Below are 23479 nucleotides of genomic sequence, written 5' to 3' on the forward strand. Positions count from 1 at the left end.
AAATCAAACGATTTAGACTTTCACTCGAGGGCAAAAAAACTGATTGGTACATCCCTACTTTAAACTATTTATTTTTTTATTTTTAAAAACAATTATATATATATATATATATATATATATATATATATATATATATATATATATATATATATATTATATATATATATATATATATATACACCACACACACTCACAAGCCACTTTATTAGGTACACCTGTCCAACTGCTTGTTAATGCTAATTTCTAATCAGCCAATCAACCCAATGCATTTAGGCTTGTAGACATGGTCAAGATGATCTGCTGCAGTTCAAACTGAGTATCAAAATGTGGAAGAAAGGTTTTTAAGTGATTTTGAACTTGACATGGTTGTTGGTGCCAGATGTGCTAACGCCACACCCTACTTTGTTGCTGACCATGTCCATCGCTTTATGACCACAGTGTACCCATCTTCTGATGGCTACTTCCCACAGGATAACGCGCCATGTCATAAAGTGTGAATCATCTCACACTGGTTACTTGAACATTGAGTTTACTGTACTCAAATGGCCTCCACAGTCACCAGAGCTCAATCCAATAGAGCACCTTTGGGATGTGGGTGGAAAGGGAGATTCGCATCATGGATGGGCAGCCTGTGTCATGATATCATGTCAATATGGACCAAATCTCAGAACATTTCCAGTACCATGTTGAATGTATACCACGGAGCATTAAGGCAGTTTTGAAGGCAAAAGTGGGTTCAACCCAGTACTATTAAGGTGTGCCCAATAAAGTGGGAGGTGAGGTGTGTGTGTGTGTGTGTGTGTGTGTGTGTGTGTGTGTATATGTGTATATATATATGTTATATATATATATATATATGTTTATATTATATATATATATATATATATATATATATATTATATATATATATATATAATATATATATATATATATATATATATATATATATATATATTACATAATACATTGTGTTAAATACTTTTGTTTTTGAAATTAATGGAGCTATCATTCAAATATAACTAATGCTTAACTCTCAGTTTTCGTTTTGATTTTAGTACGTTGTCTCTCTAGGTTTCTCTTTTCTACAGAGTCTCTACTTAATCCTCTCAGTGTGGTTGAAACAGGTGGAGTCTGTCTGATGTATTCTCTCCATCCTGGTGGTCAGATAGCATTAGCTATCAGTGAATCAGACCTATCATCCCCTCAAATGACACCAAATTACTGCCACGCTGTTAGATATGAGCTCTAATCACAAGCACCACATACGCGCGCACACACACACCACTTTCTGAAGGGAATGACATTACAGCCGGCTTCAATGCAACTGCTAAAAAAACTGCCCTCTAACATCAATATGAGACCTTCACCAGAAAACCAGCATCAGGCATCAGATACAGGACGAGGAGACGATCGGGTGCTTTTTGAGTTGCTATGTAAATAACATGGTCTATGATAATAATATGTGGTCGCAAAAAGGACCCTGATCCACAGTTAAAAATTCACCCAAAACTGTAAAAAAATTGTCACCCTTAGCTATGTTCCTATGCAGAATTTAGAACTATATATACGCGCTAATCTGGAATATCATAGAAAAGATTTGCAAATTAAGCACCGTTTCCATCCAGTGAGTCAAAGAGAAGAAAACTTCCTGATGAACTTGCATCAAATATCAAAATAAAAACAGTTATTTACAGCGAGGAGAAGCCACTGTTGGCTGTTTTTTTTATATATAATTAATTACTTGCACCTCATAAAATGAGCACAAAATGCAATGAATGCCCCGGTAACCATTATGAAAGGTACTAATACTGAACCACTTTGATGACAAACTTTCGCTGAGGAGTTTTAGCATGACCAAAATAACATTTCAGATGTTTCACAATGGGGTCGGTCTACTACTTTGCATCTATTTTTCGGTCTACTAATTTGCAACGTCATCTGTTAAAACAAAACTACATGACTTTGTTGATGCACATGCAGAAATTTAATCAGTAAATGTGTTTCCATCATAGTTTATGCACATTATTTCAGATTAGAGAAAAAAAAATGTGCATTATCAATATTTATGCACATCTTGGCATATCTATTAAGCATTTTAATGCAATACTCTAAAATGTACATAAAAAATAGGTAGATATAAATATAGCTACTTACCCCACACTTGTCACAAACCAGTTTGAGTTTCTTTCTTCTGTTGAACACAAGAAGATATTTGTAGAAAGCCAGAAACCATGGACTTCCACAGTACTTGTTTATCCTCAATCAATCTAAGTGGAATCTGTGAAGAAATTACCAATAGTATCTGGCTGTAGACTTCCACATGCAAGCTGAGATGTATGGAGTCTCAGACATGTGCACTCAATAAGAGTTGTATATGAATAGTGATGTTATAGGGGCAGGGTTAGGTGTACTCATTAAAATAATTGCATACAGTCTCAGCTTGAATCTGCACCTGGTCTACAGCTGGACATCTCTCAGAAATTAAAAGCTTTTCTTTCAAATGACTACTCTCATTTTCTAATGTTTTGCAATGGCTTTTTAAATGGGTAGTTTACCGCCCAAAAATGAAGATTAACTCACTATTTACTCTTTTACTTATTTCATTTACTCTTCATTAACTAAATGTACTTATTTTTCTATATATAATATATCATGTGTGTAAAGTAGCTGTTAACAATTTCCTATATAATTGACTGTAACTTACCGGCAGCAGTTTGCCAGTTTTACTGTAAATGAAACTTTTTTTAATGTAAAAACAAACTATACTACAGTATATTAATATTTACAGTACCCTTTATTATGTTGTAGATGTATTTATAGTACCTTAATAAAATATATTTTTCGTACTGTAGAACAAACCAATTGACTTGCAATTCAGTTTTAATTTAGCCATTTACTAGAAAATTTTACAAATGGTACATTTCTGTATTTGCTATATGATTGGCCAGGTTTCACGCAGACTTTCTATTATTTAGTTTTACTGAATTTTGATTCACAGCAAATAGCAAATTGTTTATTGAACTTACACTTTACATCAAATTTAATGGTACCAAGAGAAAATTTTCCACAGTGAAAATTTAGAATACAGTAACATACCCCGTAACTGTAATATGGTAAAACACAGTTCATATCACAGTAAATACTGTATCATTTACATAAAGAAGGTGTAATTTACAAAACAAAAAAATTTTTGCAAATATTCTTCACTCAAACAACAGGACTGTGCTTTATTAAATAAATCTGTTCATGATTTTAGCAGAAGAAGGGTGGATTACTGTAATAGACACCCCAATGACCTTCCCAAAAATACAGTCATATATATTATAACAGTCAAACAGTCATATGAGAATAGCTCATTCAGAATGCTGCTGCAGGAATTCTGTTGCCACACCTGTTCACAGGTCTTTGCACTGGCTCCCAGTTATTTTCAGAACAAATTAAGTATTACTGCTTGTCTATAAATCACTAAATGGCCTAGGACCTCAATACATTACAGATATGCTCACGGAATACAAACCTAAAAGATCACTCAGATCATAAGTATCAAGAAAATTTGAAATTCCAAGGGTTCAGTCAAAGCAGGGTGAATTGGCCTTCAGCTACTACACCCTCTGCTGCTGGAATCAGCTTCCAGAAATAATGAGATGTGTCCAACATTAGACACATTCAGATCAAGACTGAAAACTGTTTAGCTGTGACTATACTGAATGAGCACTGTGCTACATCTGACACATCACACTAATATGTCTTTCTTTTCTTTTTCATTCCTTTAAAACCTGTTTTTATTCACATTTTAATCTGTTTTTAAATAAATTTTAATTCTTTAAATAATTTTTATTTTCTTGTTTCTTTTATTCTTCTTTTAATTCAAAGTAAAGCACTTTGAATTACTATTGTGTATGAAATGTGCTTCAAATAATAAACTTGCCTTGCCTATTAAACAAACATTTTCTTAAGTGAACATCTTGGAATAAGCTGCCAAGATGTGTGGTTGTTGTCTGATTATTTTTTACATGTTAAACTGAAACATAAAAACAACATAAATACATGACAATAAAACATCACAATCAGTGTTGTTTGATAGCATTTCATTGTTTGCTCTTTTTGCAGTCATTCTTTTATATGCACCTTATTTGCTCATGAAAACACAACTCTTCATAAATGTAATGTTTCCTGGTGTCATTCACTTCTCACTATTTTTAGATGATGCTTGATATTGCAAACTGATGTTGACATTACATTAATTTGTAGTCTTAATTATGAACATATTGGCATATATATATGAACATGTATATGAACATACATACATACATACATACATACATACATACATACATACATACATACATACATACATACATATAATGTACATTTATAACACAACACTTTGTGTTTTCTTTAATTGGTGTTAAATTACAGAAAACTACACGTACACAGACAAAACAAAACAACATTAAATAAACTTAGACTTATAGCATTTACTGATGAGCATATACTGATGCTTTCTGATGATTTGAAGTATTTCTTTTATCCTCACTTGTAAGTTGCATTGGAAAAAAGTCTCTGCCAAATGCATACATGTAAATGCAATACACTATTGGTATTTCTCTCTTCTGACCAATGTAATCTCATCTCATATATATATATATATATATATATATATATATATATATATATATATATATATATATATATATATATATATATATATATATATATATATATATATTCGATTGTAGATTTTGTCAACAACAATAAAAAAAAACATGATATGGATCAAACATGTTTTTCAAAATTGCCTTTTCTTAACTTTTTTGATCCACTTCCAAGGACTAATATATATAATATTAATTTAGAAAACAGAAAACATTTCATATAATTGTTTCCATAAAAAAGGTGGATAGCCAAGTGGTGATAGCAATACTAAATTAAGTTCTTTAAGGTAATAAATGTTTAGGTTCTGATGTAGTGTAAATAGTTGATTAATCTGACCATTTTACAGTGGCTGAGACAGCTTGACATGCTGCTGCAATTCAAGAAAACACATGCAATTACAAATAAAAATAAAATAAACAAACAAAAACTCACCTTTCAGAGATCACCTACAACTTCACTGAGCAATAGTCACAGCACAGCAGTGTCCGTCACATTTTAGGGTCCCCTTGAAACATTTCCAATGTGTTCTGTTTTTTTGTGTTGTGAGAAAAGGCAGAACTTTTTTTTTATTTTAAATGTGTATGCGTTGTGAGGATTTGCAATATGTGTGCTGTCAAACAGATGAAAGTATTTTCTCAAATTGCTGGCGTTTCTTATAATTGCATGTGTTTTCTTAAACTGCAGCATGTTAAGCTCTTGGCCAGAGTACCATTCAAAGCAGGGTTGATTCTCAAAAAGACTGAGATGAAAAAATACAAACAATCTATAAATAAATAAGCATAATTATATACAGTTGAAGTCAGAATTATTAGCCCCCCCCACCCCCCCCCCCCCCCCCCAATTCTGTTTAGCGGAGAGAAGATTTTGAACACATTTTTAAACAAAATAGTTTTAATAACTCATTTCTAATAACTGATTTATTTTATCTTTGCCATGATATTTTTCAAGACACTAGTATTCAGCTTAAAGTGACATTTAAAGGCTCAACTAGGTTAATTAGGTAGGCAAGTTAGGATAATTAGGCAAATTATTGTATAACGATGGTTTGTTCTGTAGACTATTGAAAAAAATATAGCTTAAAGTTGGTAATATTATTGACCTTAAAATGATTTTTAAAAAATGTTTAAACTGCTTTTATTTTAGCCGAAATAAAACAAATAAGACTTTCTCCAGAAGAAAAAAATATGATCAGACATACTGTGAAAATGTATATATATATATATATATATATATATATATATATATATATATATATATATATATATATATATATATATATATATATATATATCCAAGCTAAATTAATTTTGTCAGAATTTTGTCAAAATGATCTCCAACGTATTTAGATGCAAATAGATGAAAATATATGATATGTGTACGTTTTCCACCTCACCTGATTTATATCATCGCATTACCTTATTCTTCTGTGTCTTCTTGGTTCATTACCATGTCTTTGCTTTGACAGTGGTGATGTCTTATTTTTTTAAATATATATATATATATATATATATATATATATATATATATATATATATATATATATATATATATATATATATATATATATATATATATTTAAGACATATAACTATAACTATACATATAACTATAGAGAGAGAGAGAGAGAGAGAGAGAGAGAGAGAGAGAATTTTGCTTGTAAAAAGTGCCTGTTTTAATGTTTTTTAACATAAGCAGAGTATTACTGGGACCTACCTGATTCTTTTGAATTAGCAATTTTATTTTTAGCTTTCTGAAAGTGTCAGTTCTTTTATCTCCTTCCTTGTTTATCTCTGCACTTTAGCAAATTAATTGACAATTGTGTTCACGTGGGATTATTTTTAACTACAATAGATCACATAAACTATTTAATTTGAATTAAATGTTACAGTTTACACCTTAACATGATTAAAAAAAAAAAAAAAAATTGAAGTAGGCTCGAAATCTTAGCAAATGCATTATTCTGTTCACTGTCCTTATTGCAAGTTATTAAGACCTCTTTTTTTGTAATGAAGTGGCTTTTATAGGTTGTAATTGTGTGTGACTTCTGTTGTAAATCAAAAAATGAAAGTCTCTTGAAGTCACATTAACCACAGACCTTATTTTCATCATAAATCGAGTACTGCTGTGCTAAAACCCCAAAGTCAAATTCCCAAGGGAACTCAAGGCTTAAAAATGCTAATTCTCCTCCAGGTTTTAAGACAATGAACTGAGAAGCTTGATATGGGCTAATTATTTATTTATTTTCCAAATGTAGCATTTTCAGTCTCAAAGGGATAGTTCACCTTGAGATTCACATTCTATCATTTTTATTTGCTTCTGTGAAATAAAAAAAAGAAATATTTGGAAGCATGTGTCTGTATTTTCATGAAGTGGAAGATAATTGTAACTGGAACTGGGTACAAACATGCTTCAATTAAAAAGCAATATAATTCTGCCAATAAATAAATAAAAATAATGGGAGAGCTTTTAGGGTTGAACTTGAACCTTTAATACAAAGAATGTTTTAAGAAATCACATTTAAAAAAAGAAAAAAAAAAAACTGTTTTAATTAGATAATTCGATTAACTGTTAAATAACTTTCCAAATTGTGTTCAGAGTAAGATTTAAATCTAAACTTTGAGACAAAATATTGACAAATGAAGGTTTAATCAGCGTGACTCAGGTGTAGTTTTGAAATAAGAAAATGCTATTACTGTAATTATCTTATTGATCCCTATAAGTCTATTTTAATATTCAGGTTCTGTGCAGAACATTTCTGTTAATGTCAGAAAAGAACAGCAGATCGTCTTTCTTTCTTTCTTTCTTTCTTTCTTTCTTTCTTTCTTTCTTTCTTTCTTTCTTTCTTTCTTTCTTTCTTTCTTTCTTATCTCAACATTAAAGAGTGGATGAACTTTACATTAATGTTTCCATTGTGTCATTAAGAACTTGATCCGTTGTTACCGTGATTTGACTTAGAATAATACATTTACAAACAAAGCACAATTTAAAGAGCCCATATTATACATGAAATAGGGTCATATTTAGGTTGTAAGGGTCTCCAACAACAGTCTAATATGCATGCAAGGTCAAACAACACTTTCATGGTCTTATAATCTGCATTTATTTTTACCTAATTATCCCAGCGACTCCCATATGAATCGTTCAGCGATTCATTTGTTCCCAAACCCCTCCTCATCGGACCGATGACAGCCTGCTGCGATTGGTCGACACGGACAAGGCCTCAGCGCGAGACAGAGTGAAATGCCCAGCTGCTAATCAACAATATAAAAGTAGTCACAGTGCACACACGCTTTATAGTGGATTTTGGCTGCCAGTGGGTGAAAGTAAATACAGACGATGGACTAGAAAATACCGACGACTAACTATTTATTGAGCAAAAAGTCCAAGAACTGGCGAGGAGATCTCCTAGCCTGTCACAGTCTTCTTGCTCTTTTCACACACACACACACGCGCGCGCACACACACACACAGGGCCGGTGCGTCCATAGAGGAGCGGCTGAATAGAGAAGGCGTGGCGCTCAGTTATATCCGCGAATACCGCACACACATTACACTCCTACCCGAGGACACGACACACACACCTAGAGCGCCTGTTCAGCTTGCTGGGTGCAATTTAGACACCTCACCTCGAACCTGAGCTGAAATATTTTGAAACTTGATCGTTGCATGCGTCTAGCAACAGCTGACGATCCATAATCAAAGCGGCACGCGTCGCGTTTTTTTAACGTGGCTTTACACGCGATATGAGAATATAAAGAGTTAACCTGATACAGTACACGCGGGTACAAGTAACAAAACACAACTAAATACATCATTTGCAAGCTAGAGTAAACGAGGCAACAATTTTAATCGCACGTACTTACTCTGGTGAAATGGGGGGAAGAAACTGATTCATGATGCACTGATCCATGTTCTGACAGTCTTTTCTGATCCTTCCTTTAACAAACTGATGAAGTCTTCTTTGTAAGCATGTAATTTCCAGAAGCGCTCGAACTGCTCAAGGCTGGGCTATATTGCTGATGTTTCATCTTTGATTAGACTGTCAATCATATCCATCTGCACAGCGTGACTTCATTCGACCGGTGTCTGTGTGTGTCTCTGTGTGTGTGTGTGACTTTTTTCTGTTAGTGGGCGGGGCCGCAGGTTTCAAATCTCCCGGGTTTGCGCATGCAACTACTTGTGTTTCGTAGCCGCGTCATCACGAAATACCTAATGACTCGTTATCAAGACGACTCGTTTGAAGCACTATGAGTCGACTCTTTTATAGATGAATCAATAGTTTTAAACACTGTACACTTAAAAATTTAAGCCTTAGCTGGATATTTCACTTCACTTAGAGCTATGTTGCACACTACATGGAAGGGCATTTTCAAAAACCCATAATATGGGCTCTTTAATGTTGGATTTTCAGTAAGAAATATAATATATAAAACTAATATTTTATTTAAAACTAGGATACAAATAAGTCTATAAATTATGTATTATTACAGATTTGGTGTAACAATCTTGATGACCTCATAATTACAGTATAGACCTAAAAGAACACTACGGAATCCGTTAACGACATTTGAACTACAAAAAAGCATGCCTATCATTGTCAGATTTAACAGATTCAGGGAGTTTCTGAGTGTAAAGGAATGGTTTACCCCAGAAATAAATTTTTGATGTAAATTTTTTACCTTCGTGCTTCATTACAACATTAAAGAGGACAATGCATTTACCAATCATAGCTATCTGCTCCTTTGTTTTAAAATAAGGCTATTTAATTTCACCATTTAGGGGCCATTCACACATAACATCCTTTGGGCTCTCAAGTAGCAAAGTTAGTTGAAAACATATGCATTCCCAGCCTGATCTCACGAGAAAACTTAACAATGTTACATTTTGTCAGTTTAGAAGCTAATTTGTGTGAATTTGTGCAAGCTCAGTCACACAAAAATGTATGAAATTAAATTATGGTTTTAAAAGGAGGCATGGAACCAAACCCATACAATTTAGTACGTTTTTTCTCATCCACCAATTATGGTTGCATTGGCAAATGAGCAAATTGTACTAAATTGTACAAATGAGATTGTACAAATATATACGAATTACACTAAATCAAAAAAGTTACAAATTACCATGAGTTAGCATTGACATTTCAGAATGTCGTAAGTACACTATACCTTATGTGACAGGAAGCAACTTATCAGCTTCACACTTTGTATGGATTAAACATAGACTGATGACAGTAGACTAATTACTTCAGACAAACGCAGAGCACACACAAACTCTGCTGAGCTTTTAATTTCCTTCATACAGAAAACTTATATCAAAGCTGCTGCAAGGGTTTGTCACTTGTGGTTGCTCAGCAATGACAGGCAACGTGGAAGCACAAGCTCAGAAGCAAGTTGAAATAGGTAAAATAAGCAATGCAGCTCATGTTTTCCACAAGTTTTAGATGAAATGAATGACCCCTTATTCTTCTCTGAACTTCATGTAATTATTACTGAAGATAGACCGGATGCCTTATTTAAATCTAAGTGATGTTTGATAAAGCTTGATCGCTATTTTCTAAAATTACACCATAAAAAAATTTGCCATTTTCTATTTTTTGTATTTTCATGAAGGCTGTACGGTGGTCTCTCGCTATAATGCAGTTCACTTTCACTGCCTCGCAGTTTTTTCATGTAATTTGACATGCTTTTTTTTCTACAACGCATTGTGTAAATTGTGTTCTGCACCTCATAATGGAATAAATACATGAAGATCAAATGGTTTTTGATCTTTGGATTCATTTTAAAATAGTGGACTTATTTTTCTATGAAGTTTTGAACTTGAGAGTGTTTAAATGAGAGAAAATTTTGAAAATGTTGATGCCTGTGAGAAAAGTGAGTCACACTTTATTTTGATGGTCCATTTTTTTTTTAATTTAAGTTACATTGCATCTACAAGCCAACTAATTCTCATTAGATTATAAGTAGACTGTTAGGTTAGGGTTAGAGTAAGTTGACTTGCATGTATTTGCAAAGATTCTTATAGTCAGTTAAATGTCTGTTGATGGAGCAGTATCAACATATTAGGCAAACAGTCTATAAATATTCAAACAGACCATCAAAATAGAGTGTTTGCGAAGTGTATGAAGTGTGTAGTCAGGGGATTTGCAGCCTTAAAACATCTATAATAATTGCACTAAATAAAGCTGACTACTTCACAGATTTCACCTATTGCAGGTTATTTTTAAAACATAACTCCCACAAATAAAGTGGGACCATTGTAGAGATTTAGTGGCTGTTTATATGAACACAAGAGTTGAATTTTTTTCTACATAGTGTGACTGATCATCCACACAAAAAAACTGTCAGGTGAGTGAAATCAATTTTTTTTTCAAAAACTTACGCATGGGTGAATATTTTCAGAAGCTCTGGTTACAGAGTGGTCATGTGGCCAATTAAAAAAAAAAAAACCTTTTTGCCTCATGACATCAATGTTCACTTTGTTTCTACTTTCTGATTGGGCAACAACAGCATTTTCACACCAAACACAGCAGATGTGGTTGAGGTGAACGGCAAATACTTCAAGTGACAGTAATTTGCCTCTGTATGTGCATTTGGATTGACTTTGTATGGAATGCACTCACATAGGACTATATTTTAACAAACTTAATGTAGTGTCTAAAACATACAGTGCAGGTGAACTGCATACCCAAATCAAAAGCAACATCCCATTGCTTTTAAGAGCCAGTTGTGGTCATGCCATGGCACATTTGCTATTACATGGCGGACTTGAAGCTGAAAAACTGAACCCTTTACTAATGAGGAAACAGATTTGCTCGTACACGAGGTTCAAAAGAGCAGACCATCTGGCTGTGGTTTCTGTCTTTTCATTTGTCCATGGATTCGGGAGACAGTGGTTGTTTTGAATTCACTCCACTCAAGATATCCATTTCATATTTTATTTCATCATTAATTTATTAAGAGCAAAGATTTTTTTTCAAAACTATTTCTGAAATAAGTTCTAATTTTTATACTATCCAATATCCAAACACACACGTCCTATTCCTATGCCTCTATATGGTGACAAAAATATATTTCTTCAACATTTTAACCCTTTTCATTTATTTATTTTCTTTTCGACTTAGTCCCTTTATTAATCAGGGGTTGCCACAGCGGAATGAACCGTCAACTTATCCAGCATATGTTCCAGCCTCAATCCAACTCTGGGAAACACCCATACACTCTTGCATTCACACACATAGACTACGGCCAATTTAGGATATTCAATTCACCTAGAGTGCATGTCTTTGAACTGTGGGGGAAACATGAGCACCTGGAGAAAACCCACACGAATATGGATAGAACATGCAAACTCCACACAGAAATGCCAACTAGCCAGCCGGGCTCGAACCAGCGACCATCTTGCTGTGAGGCGATTGTGGTATCTACTGCGCCACTGTGTCACCTGAAAACAACAACAACAAAAAACTTAACCCGTGTGATAGAAACAGTAACTTGACTTTACTGGAACTAGATAAGCTTATAGGATAGACTTACACACAAAAAAAGACAACGAACCAGCCCAGGACAGAGCACAATGGGAGAATAAATAGGGAGAGCAAGAAATAAACTGATAACAGAGTGCAAGTGAACAGAATGATTAATAATAGGATAAGAAGGTGGGTGGGACTAGACAATAGACAAAAGAGCACAGGACACAAAGAGACAAAACCATGTACTCACATCAAACAGAAAAAGAACACGCAGTCAATGGCATCAACCACATGTTCCCATTAAAGTTAACATGAAAGACACATATAAAATTGTAAACATTGAGCCATGTGCTAAATACAGAACACAAATACTCAACACAAAACTGAACGCAAGCAAAGTCCCTTTAAGACAAGTCATTTCACTGGGCGGCCATCTTTGAAATGCCTCTTGGGCACTATGCCCGGGCATTCTGTCTAAATGTGGAAACATCAAATTCTCTAAAACCACTTGCCAAGATTATGATTGAATTTCATACTAGGAATAACCAATAAAACTAAACAACAACTGTCTCTTTAGTTTCGTTTCTAAATGTTCGAATCACACAAAATCTGCAGAAACTCACGTCTGGTTCAAGCCCCTCCCCCGGAGTATTGTCACTATACCGATCGATGATTGGCTCTTGTACTAGAAGGCGGGATTTATCTGCCATATAGCGATCGGCAATTGAGACGAGTTACAAGAGACACTCAACACAAAGACAGACACAAATGAGTGCACAACCCGAATGAACTCTAAAGGGTATTGCTGAATCCTGAAATTTTCACACGTGAAAAATTTTATTCAACTTCACATTGTGTCAATTTTACTGTCACATTGCCTCTGAAACTTTGGTCCATCATGAATCTGGTTCTATTTGTTTCAGTTTTTAAAACCCCAAAAAAGTGTTTTGTAGAGCTAAATTGTTAATGGTGCCAAACAGCATTTCCTGTTGTTTACACCCTTGTTTACGTCCTTGCTAAAACATATTGTTGACGCTAGACACTATGCATGTAATAGATCAATTTTAACAAATAATAATGCTTACAGGTTGTGGCTAGCAATCCACAGCTTCTTCTTTTATGGTTGAAGCTGCTCTTCTTTGAGGAGATTTAAGCCAAATCTAGCACTGAACTGGGAGAGATTCTGGAAGCTGTCCTTTGTCAAATGCTACATAAAATTCTCTTGAACATAATTAAAATTAAATTGTAAGCACTTCTCTCTTTGTGTTGTGTCCTTTGGAAGCCCAAATACAGAAAGAGAAGCTCTGTGGAAATAGCAGCGTTTGGATGCCATTTTAGCTTACTCTGCTATAACATCACAGCGCCTCTAGCCATGCCCCTTCGCTGCACGTGCGGGCAACCGTAAAGCATTTGTGATCTCACTAACCTGAATGTATTTTTTTATAGTCCCCAAACTTTGTTCGCTGTAGGCTTTGCTAAGCTACCTCTGTAAAAGCCAATGTCTCCCTTTGCATTAAGCTTTGAGCGTATTACATTCAGAGATGTTGTTTATGTTCACACAGCTACATTACACATGAACTAAAGTTTAAAATATGATATTGTAGTGGACCACCCCTTTAATAATATTTTGTTTTTACTAGTATATGGAATTCAGTGGTTAAAGGTTCTCAAATATCGTCAGTGTTCAACATAATGTAGAAACTCAAAAAAGGTTTGGAACCAAGGTTCGAGTAAATAGTGGCTACACTAAAAAAAATCTGTTAATTAGCAGTTTTCCGTATTTTGTGATTCATGTTTTTATTTGGGTTTATTTTTACCCATTTATTTATGCTTTGGAATTGCATTATGGAACCTTGGTCTTTCTTACAAAAACTTCTTACAAAAACCTTGAAAAATTAGAAAAAGTGAATTTTATGAACATTTTTATTAGTTTAAAGTGATATATTGTTTGGGTTTGTGTTGTATATTACACTACAAAAACCTTGTAATACTGTAAATTGCTAGTACATGTTCTGTTATTTTACAGACTTATTTCTCTATATTATACTTATAAATCAGCTCTTTATACTTTTTATAAATCAGCTCTTTATACTTTAAATTTATACTTATATTAACTCAGCTCTCTGTGCCACCTCTGTCTGTCAGTGGATCAACAGCTTCCTAACGGACAGGCAGCAGCTGGTGAAGCTGGGAAAATTCTCATCTAGCATCTGCACAATCAGCACTGGCGCCCCCCACGGGTGTGTCCTCTCCCCACTGCTCTTCTCCCTGTACACGAATGACTGCACATCAAAAGACTCCTCTGTGAAGCTCTTGAAGTTTGCAGACGACACCACACTTATCGGCCTCATTCAGGACGGTGACGAGTCTGCTTACAGACAGGAGGTTAAGGAGTTGGCTGTCTGGTGTAGCCACAACAACCTGGAGCTCAACACGCTCAAAACAGTGGAGATGACAGTGGACTTCAGGAGAAACCCCCCTGCTCTCCCCCCACTGAGAATCATGGACAGCATTGTGGCAGCAGTGGAGTCATCCAGGTTCCTGGGCACCACCATCCTCTCAGGACCTGAAGTGGGACACTCACATTGACTCCAAAAAAGCTCAACAGAGGCTGTACTTTCTTCGTCAGCTGAGGAAGTTTAACCTCCCAAAGGAGCTGCTGAAACAGTTCTACACCTCCATCATTGAATCAGTCATCTGCACATCAATAACTGTCTGGTTTAGCTCAGCTACTAAATACGACCTCCAAAGACTACATCGAATAGTTCGGGACTGCTGAGCGAATCACTGGTACAACCCTTCCTACTCCCCAAGAACTGTACTTATCCAGAGCGAGCAGAAGGGCTGCCAAAATCACTCTGGACCCCTCACACCCAGCACACTGCCTCTTTAAACTTTTACAATCTGGTCGACGCTACAGAGCACTGCGCACCAGAACAGCCCGACACAGAAACAGTTTCTTCCCTCAGGCAATCCATCTCATGAACACTTGATGATAATAATTGCGAAACCAACATCACTACTTGCTATACACTTTTATACACATATACACTTATTTAACAACACACTTTACACTGCCAATTTGCACATAACAGCTGCACATATAACGTTGTATATAGTAATAAACATGTACTGTACATACACTTGTCAATCTGTATATTTGCACTCACTACTTACTTCTATTTTTAAAATATATTTATTATCTGTTTTTTGTCCTGTCTCTGTAATCCTGTTGCACTGTAGAAGCTCTGTCACGAAAACAAATCTGTGTGAACATACCTGGCAATAAAGCTCTTTCTGATTCTGATTCTTATTTCTTATATATTATATTTTTTCAGACTGCTAAAATGTTAATAAAAGTCACTTTGTTAAAGTGTAGAGTTGAATTTTCTACATTAAAAGTTGACAGAGCAGACAGAAAAAATCCAATAATGCAATTCACAACCATAAATAAACAAAACACTTGTAAATCACAAAATATGGAAGTTGTTAATTAACATTTTTTTTTACACTGTACATTTTCTATCTTGGGTGAAATATAGGGATGCCCAGATCCGATTATGTGATCGGAAATCGGGCCGGATCATGCAGTTTCAGATTCGATTGGAATCGGACATTACCTATATATATATAGATATATATATATATATATATATATATATATAGTATATATATATATATATATATTATATATATATATTACTGTATATATACTGTACATTGTCATTATTTTTAACACATCTATAGTTATGTCGGTGGCACAGAGTTTTGACGTCTTTCTTACTTCTCACAGAAACAGCAACGTGTGCGGCATAAACAATCACTTTGTTGCAGAGACGCTATTGATTAAATACTGGCAAATTAAAACTAGGAAGCAGCTTGAAGTGGAAAGCGTGAGCTGTCCTGCGGTCTGGAGGTATTATAAAGTTGATGACGACAACATTTCCATAGCAAAACTGTGAGATATGTAAACTTGGGATTGCCTGCCGGGTATGTTTTAAGTTGAGATGCTATTTGTTTTTATATTACATTTCATTATATATTCACTGTTGCATTAAAGTCCAAAAGGGAAAGAATCTATGTTACTTATTACTTGTTCAAGCAACCTCACTGAAGTGTTTTAACAGAGTTGTTGAATTTAAAAATAAGGTGAATTAAATAATATAAGGAACATCCTGGATCTGTTTCTTTGCTCTTTATTATTATTATTTTTTATATGTTATAAAGTATTGGATCGGGTTTCGATATCAGTAGTAGATACTCAAAAAAAGTTAATGACTTGGACTCAAGGGGCAATAAAAAACCTGATCGGGACATCCCTAGTGAAATATCCCTCTGTACAACATTTATATTCAGTTCAGAACCCTACAACATTCCCTAAGCCTGTTCATGATACAAGCTTTCTGTGACACAATGGGTGTATTCACAAATGTTGCTCTGCTTTATTGTGTATTATTAAACTTCTGCTACATTTTGTAAAGGTGATGTTGCTCAAGGCGGGTTGTTTGACCAGTCAACCAGGTCTTCGTGAACATTCCACTATCCGGAAGAGCAACATCCCAGTCCTAATCACACCACATCCATATGCCATGTATCTACAGAGACTCTATGCTGAAGTCGATAATACCCACCATCGGCTGTGAAATTGAGTAATATTAAATTAGTAGTTGAAATTCATTGATCTTGTGTGTGTGTGTGTGCACTGTTTCCAGAGAGTCGAAAGTATTGGCCAGTGCTGTGTGATTGGGAATGAATGCAATGATTGACAGCTCCTTGATGGAAGATTCTTCTGGACACAGAGAATCCACAGATCACACACGCATACACACCGAGAGCGAAGGTGAACAGCTCATATCATAACACATCCAAACAATGAAATATTCATTCATCATCAGTTTTGCTTCTCCTACATCAAGTGCATAAAGCTATAGGTCAGAATCACTTTACAAGGAAGTTGCGTTATGAACTATGAACACAAGTCCTGTCATGAAGACGTATCATGTTTATGTGTTTGCTTTACATAATTAAAAAGTGGCAGTATACAGTACATACAGGTGTATAGTATGTACTGTATGGCACACTTACTGTAGGAAATGTTATTATAGGTTGTTCATATCATTCAACTTAAACAGCTAAAATGTAAAGCATATAATAATAATAATAATAATAATAATAATAATAATAATAATAATAATAATGCATGATTATTATTATATAAAACAGTGCAGCATGTTCTCCCTGCGTTCGCATGGGTTTCCTTCGGGTGCTCTGGTTTCCCCCACAGTCCAAAGACATGCGGTACAGGTGAATTGGGAAGGCTAAATTGTCTATAGGCAAGGCAAGGCAAGGCAAGTTTATTTATATAGCACATTTCATACACAGTGGCAATTCAAAGTGCTTTACATAAACAGGAATAAAAGAAACAATTATAAGAGAATTAAAAACAAACATAAAAATGGTAAGAATAAAAATAAAATAAAAGCTGATAAAATGTGTTATAAAAGAATTAAAAAGAAGAGAAAAACATAGTAGTCGGACGTAGCACAGTGCTCTCAGTAAAGGCACAGCTAAACAGATGTGTTTTCAGTCTTGATTTGAATGTGCCTAATGTTGGAGCACATCTGATCATTTCTGGAAGCTGATTCCAGCAACGAGGGGCGTAGTAGCTGAAAGCCGATTCACCCTGCTTTGACTGAACTCTTGGGATTTCTAATCTATTTGATCCTAAAGATCTGAGTGATCTGTTAGGTTTGTATTCAGTGAGCATATCTGTAATGTATTGAGGTCCTAGGCCATTTAGTGATTTATAGACCAGTAATAATACTTTAAAATCTATTCTAAATGTGACTGGGAGCCAGTGTAAAGACCTGAGGACAGGTGTGATGTGCTCTGATTTCCTGGTTCTGGTCAGAATTCTGGCCGCAGCGTTCTGGATGAGCTGCAACTGTCTGACTGTCTTTTTGGGAAGGCCAGTGAGGAGGCCATTACAGTAATCCACCCTGCTGCTGATAAAAGCATGAACAAGTTTCTCTAAGTCTTCACTGGAAACAAAGCATCTAATTCTTGCAATGTTTTTGAGATGATAGTATGCTGATTTACTAACTGCTTTGATATGACTATTGAAACTCAGATCTGACTCCAGAGTCACACCAAGATTCTTGACCTTATGTTTTGTTGTTTGACCCTTAGAGCCAAGGTACGCATTCACCTTGAGAACCTCATCTCTGTTCCCAAACGCAATGACTTCAGTTTTCTCTTTGTTTAACTGAAGAAAGTTTTGGCACATCCAATTGTTAATTTCATCAATGCATTGGCAGAGGGTGTCAATGGGGCTGTAGTCATTAGGCAGTAAGGCTAGGTAGATCTGAGTGTCATCAGCATAGCTGTGGTAGGAGATTTGGTTCTTTCTCATTATTTGGCTCAGAGGGAGCATATAAAGGTTGAACAGTAGTGGTGCCAGAATCGAGCCTTGTGGGACTCCACATGTCATGGGTGTCCACCCTGACCTATGGTCACCTATACTGACATAGTAACCTCTTCCTTCAAGGTAAGATCTGAACCATTTGAGGACCGTCCCAGACAGCCCAACCCAGTTTTCCAGCCTATCCAGAAGTATGCTGTGATCGACAGTGTCAAATGCAGCACTGAGATCGAGCAGTACCAGCACTGTTAGTTTGCCTGAATCTGTATTTAGGCGGATGTCATTGATTATCTTTATAAGGGCGCTCTCTGTACTGTGATGTGGTCTGAAACCAGATTGAAAATTGTCCAAACACCCCTTGTAGATTAGGAACTTGTTAACCTGGTTAAAAACAACTTTTTCAATGATTTTGCCAATGAAAGGGAGATTTGAGATGGGCCTGTAATTGCTCAATATGGTGTTATCCAGGTTGCTCTTCTTCAAGAGGGGTTTAACAACTGCAGTTTTAAGTGAGTTAGGAAAAATCCCCGAGAGAAGTGAAGCATTTACCACTTTTAGAAGATCCATTTCTAAGCAGGTCAACACCGTTTTAAAGAATAATGCGGGGAGCGTGTCAAGACTGCAGGTTGATGTTTTCATAACTTGCACGATCTCTTCTAAGATTTTGCCATTAATTGCCATGAAATCGGACATAATGTCTGATTTCTTAAGTTGTGGTTGAGCTAGTCTGACGTCGACACAATTTGGCTGATTGGATGAGCTGATTGCCTTTCTGATATTATTGATCTTGTCAGTAAAGAAATGAGCAAACTCATTACATTTGCTTTCAGAGAGTAGCTCACTGGGAATCCGACTGGGGGGGGTTGTGAGTTTCTCTATCGTTGCAAAGAGTTTACGAGCATTGTTTACGTTGCTGTTTATAAGGCTTGAAAAGAAAGTCTGCCTAGCAGTTTTTAGTTCCATATTAAAAGCACGAAGACTGTCTTTATAGATATTATAATGGACTACTAGTTTCGTCTTTCTCCACATACGCTCAGCTTTTCTGCACTGTCTTTTCGTCATTTTTAATTTTGGGGACTTAGTCCAGGATCCCCTTTGGCTGCTAGTTATATTCTTGGCTTTAACAGGAGCAATGTCATCTATGACATTCTTAACTTTAGAATTAAACAAATCAAGGAGAGAATCAACAGAGTCTGCAGATATACTTGGTGCTAGCGATATGACCTTCAAACTGCTCATTAGTGTTCTCATTTATGCATCTCTTTCTGACAGAGACAGATCTGTCTTTAATAGCTGGAGTGATCAATATATCAAAGAAAATACAGAAATGATCAGATAGTGCAACATCTTTAACAACAGTTGATGAAATGTGTAAACCCTTAGTTATAAGTAGATCAAGAGTGTGTCCACGATTGTGTGTGGGTTCTTGAACATGCTGAGTCAGATCAAAAGTGTTCAAAACAGTCATCAGTTCTTTTACAGCATTGATTTCTGGATTATCAATGTGAATATTAAAATCCCCAGCAATGGTAAAATAGTCAAATTCAGAGGTTACTATTGATAACAGCTCTGTAAAATCATCAATAAAAGCTGGAGAATATTTTGGAGGTCTGTAGATAATGATCAGTAAGATACGTGGAGCACCTTTTAGTGCTATACTCAGATATTCAAAAGACAAAAAGTCACCAAATGACACTTGTTTACACTCATAGACATCTTTAAACAGGGCAGCAATGCCTCCACCTCTCCTATTGGCTCTGCAAACACTCAAAAAGTCAAAGTTTAAAGGAGCTGTTTCATTCAGAACTGCTGCACTACAGCTGTTATCTAGCCAAGTTTCATTTAAAAGCATAAAATCAAGGCAATTTGAGCTGATAAAATCATTGACTAAAAGTGACTTATTGTTAAGTGATCGGATGTTTAAAAGTGCTAACTTAACAGTTTTAGCTGTTTTTGCTACAGTAGTCTCAGATTTATATTTAATAGACACAAGATTTGAGTGATTTGCTATACGGCCTGAAAAAGTCTTCGGTTTTCTGTCACGTAATACAACACATATATGTGTAGAGAAAGCTACAGGCACACTGGGTTCCTGCTTGTTCTGTAAACATCTGATAAAGACACTGTTATCTAAGCAGGCACCCGAGACACATCATGGAGAGCAGTTTTGTTCACCAGCTGAAGATGGTGCGTTGTTGTTTGGGCCCTGGCGGTGGGGCAAATGTCGGAGGGCTCTTCCAGGTGGGCTCAGAGGTGGTTGTGGAGCAGGCCGCTTTTTGGTTGGTAACTGGGGGCTTGCGGCGATGGAGTGTGAAAGTTTAGTTCCAGCATGCACCAGTTCCTCCATCTTTTTTGAGAAACCCAAGGAGGCGAGCAAGGTGATAATGGGAACGTGTCTGGCGACAGAGGCTGTGGCTCTGGAGATTCTGGGTGCTGAAATATGTTTTCCTGGGTGTTTTCCTGAGGATTTTTTAGTGACGAGACATGATGCTGTTCTGATGCGTCACAGTCTGTCTGTGTTGAGCAGAGGGCCAGCGATAGTGTCTCTATCAACAGTGGGTGTTTTGGCTGTGTGGCGTTATCACTGTCCTTGGGTGATGCGTCAACCCCAAGTCCACTCGGGAGCTGATTTGAGGTCCTGTGGTCATCCGGACAGATGCTAGGTGTGTATGTGCCATTTGGATTGAGGTCAGTGGCACATACAGCTGATGGATGATGGAGGGAGAAGAAGATATTGTCCTTTAGCACCTTTGCACCAAGTTTGTTTGGGTGAAGGCCGTCTGATGTCAACAGTTGTCTTTGGTTCCAGAAGAGATTGAAGTTGTCAATAAAATTCAGTCCTTTCCTGTTACATGCTTTCTGCAGCCATACATTTAGACCAAGCAGCCGTGAAAACATGTTTGTCCCTCTTGCAGGGAGTGGTCCACTGATGAACGGCTGAATTTTCACTCTTTCAACTGTTTCCAAGAGCTCACAGAAATCTCTCTTGAGCAGTTCTGACTGTTCCTTTCGAATATCATTCTTCCCCACATGGATGATAATCCGTTTTGCAGTCTTGTGCTTTTTCAGAATTTCCTTAAGTTCTTTGTTTACATCAGAAACTGTTGCATGAGGGAAGCAGTATGTCATTGTAGATTTGCTCCTAAAATTCCTGATTATTGAATCTCCTACAACTAGTGTTCTTATCTCAGGTGCGATCGGAGCAGAATGCCGCTGTCTAGTCGGCCTTGAGCCTCTGTTCCATGCAGAGTTAGCTGCTGAGTCATGCGATCTCTGTCTGACTGCATTTGGGGATTCTTCACCCATATTACTCAGTACTTCATATCTGTTCTCAAGCTGTATTTGAGTCCGAGCTGTATTTGGGGTAGAGGACGCTAATGCGGCAGCATATGATCTGACCCCACGAGTACCCTTTGGTCTCGCACCTTGTTTATGCCAATGCTCATTTTCCACAGCTTTAATCTGTTTTTCAGTGCTCCAAATAGTGGTAGGAATAGATTTATGGGACTCACCGGCTATTTGCTGTGAGCGTCCACAATGACGCTGCAGTTCTGGTTGGATCGCAAGTAACTTTGTTTCAAGAACTGCAATCTTTTGTAGAAGTTTGTGGCAGTTTGTACAGCAGTGAGAATCTGAATTAATCCGATCCAGAGGCATTTTCACAGCCGTGTTTTCCCGTCTCAGGAATGTGAGCAGCTGATAGCTGGTAGCGGGAGGATTGTTTAGACGATAATTCCCTCTTGTTAGTAAAGCTATATTCCAGAAAGTTTGTAGAATCGATGCTGATCTTCAAGCTGTGTCGTTTGAGCACTGTGCTGATAGGCTCAAGTTAAAATTAGGGTTTAAGATATAAAAGCAAGTGAGCAGAGAGCGGAGCAGTAGGCAAAGACCTATAGTGTATGTCCATAGTGTGATTCGAGAGTATATGGATGTTTCCCAGAGATGGGTTGCAGATGGAAGGGCATCCGCTGCGTAAAACATGTGCTGGATAACTTGGCGGTTCATTCTGCTGTGGCGACCCCGGATTAGTGAAGGGACTAAGCCAAAAAGAAAATGAATTAATTAATGAATGAATAAAACTGAGCAATTGTAAACTGAATAAAAAAAACATCTTAAAATGCTTTTTGCTGATGGATTCATGAATTATATAAATAAATACATATTTTGAGCAACACTTTACATGAAGGGGTTGTCATTAAATAAAGACTGTCATTAAATCATGACAACAAAACAAACACGTCATGAATATGAATCCAATTTTATACACGCTTATGACAACTGTCATTAAGTCTCCTTTGCTCAGTTATTTTAAATGCTGAGGTGACATTATTTGAGACTGAGGTCTACAAATCTTGTCGGTCCTGCGGCTCCTGCGGTAGAGCCACGGGACCTGTCCAGATTTCTTGTGGTGCAGGAATACATTTCCAAATAAAATGCAGTAGCGGTCGATAACTCTGGTGTAAATTGAACGGGAGCGGGCGGTCTAACGTCATTATGCTCCTAATCCTAACATTATTTCAGAACAGCATATCTGTGATTTTCTTATCTGTGACTTATTGAGCACCAGTACAGCCAGTACTCACAACTCTTTTCCATAATCAACTTGCTCTTTAAGATCTCTAAACTCAGGGCTTCTGATAGTACCTAGAATAGCAAAGTCGAGTACAGAAGGTCGAGTTTTCTCATTTATGGCTCCTAAACTCTGGAGTAGCCTTGCTGAAAATTGTCCGAGGCTCAGACAGGTTTCTGCATCTCGTTTATATACACTATAAACAGCAGCTACGCTAATTATTCTCTTTTCCTCAGACTAAGCAGCGCCAATGATTCGATCCAAGACCAGCGACGAGATGATCCCAAGGTTTCCATATCCTGAGCAGCTACTGTGGTGGTCTGGAGGAGTGGAGAGCATGAGACTGATTCCTGTGATGCTCCAG

The sequence above is a fragment of the Danio aesculapii genome, chromosome 3, assembly GCF_903798145.1.
Source record: "Danio aesculapii chromosome 3, fDanAes4.1, whole genome shotgun sequence".
Taxonomy (NCBI): domain Eukaryota; kingdom Metazoa; phylum Chordata; class Actinopteri; order Cypriniformes; family Danionidae; genus Danio; species Danio aesculapii.